Source organism: Hetaerina americana, unplaced genomic scaffold (genome assembly GCF_022747635.1).
Source record: "Hetaerina americana unplaced genomic scaffold, ioHetAmer1.1.p SCAF_4, whole genome shotgun sequence".
Lineage (NCBI taxonomy): Eukaryota > Metazoa > Arthropoda > Insecta > Odonata > Calopterygidae > Hetaerina > Hetaerina americana.
In genome coordinates, this window is record NW_027286985.1 from 26,491,495 (window position 1) to 26,492,718 (window position 1,224).

Consider the following 1,224-nt stretch of genomic DNA (forward strand, 5'->3'; position numbering starts at 1 on the left):
GACCCCAGATCGGTTAAGGGGAGTCCTGCAAGATCGGAGGGTTGGTCTGAGGTCGACGAAGGAGGCTCCTATGTCCGAGCAGAATCTCGATAGTCTCTGGTTTATGCCTTCCACTCGGCTCCAAACCAGAGACCCGCGATCCTCCCTCGGAACGATGCTGCAGACCGTTAGTCCCAACCGAACCCCCTCGACGCCCTGGACGCGCTTCACCTCGGAGCTCAGTTCCCTAAGGGAACGGAGGACCTCCTCGGATCCACGGTCCGTGACGTCGTTGGTGCCCACATGGGCCACGACCTGCAAATATGGGGAGAAGGAAGGTTTTGACCGATGATACTAATGGTATTTCGAACAGCAAGTCTTGTGTTTCGGACCACCGTGTTGATAATATTGAGATGCCCAACAAGTCCTTTACATTAATTTTATATCGGCAGGAAACCGTATGATCGGCCAGTGAACTGTGTTGCTAAGTAATTCCAAGCGAGGCTCCAAAAATTACCAACAAAATCGCAAATACCGTTTGAGCTGAAGTCAAACCAATTCTTGCTCCCCGAAGCCTGGCAAATATTTCACTCTTCGAAATGGATTGACAGTCGCGTACTTGGTCCCAATTCCTGATGTACTACCATTATTTTAAGGGACAGCGCGAACGCAGTCCCTACTACCAAAAATTGTACGCCCGAGTTACCCACATTTGAGGCAATCGCAAGGGTCAGCCCGCCCGGAGTGCAATGAGCAGGCCTCACCTTGAGGGAACCACCTTGCGGATCATGGTTAACCCCTGCGCCAGGTAAGTATGAATTTCACCAACGGAAACCCGAACCGGTCCCACCACAGCATTGCCATACATATTGGTTACTAACATTTGCACCTATTTTCCAAATGAGGAGCCATAAAAAAAGCATATATTCCTCCATAAGGACTATTTATTTTATAAGTAACGTCAAACTGTTATAGAAAACCTTCTAATTTACGAAGTCATGACACGATATGATACTGCACCTTGACTTGAATACACAAGGAATTGGCCATTTAGCCAGGGGGGGGTACTTCCTCATAAACATAAATAAATAGCATCGCATTTCATTGGGAGGTGAGACTAGAGAATGGGGCAGCATAACTAACTGAAAGCCGCCGCTAGGGTATGTTGCTGTGTGTGTCAGCACCACGCACGCAAATCAAAAATTAAGTTTCCTTAATTACTCCTTAACAAAATATGTCAAATAA

At 47.4% G+C, this 1,224-nt stretch overlaps 1 non-coding gene across 1 annotated transcript; it reads right to left on the reverse strand.

The window, feature by feature from the left end:
* Positions 1-632: 632 nt before the first annotated feature.
* Positions 633-795, reverse strand: LOC139692649 (U1 spliceosomal RNA). The gene has a single exon (XR_011701774.1). It is a non-coding gene; the product is annotated as a U1 spliceosomal RNA (small nuclear RNA).
* Between the last annotated feature and the right edge of the window lie 429 nt (positions 796-1,224).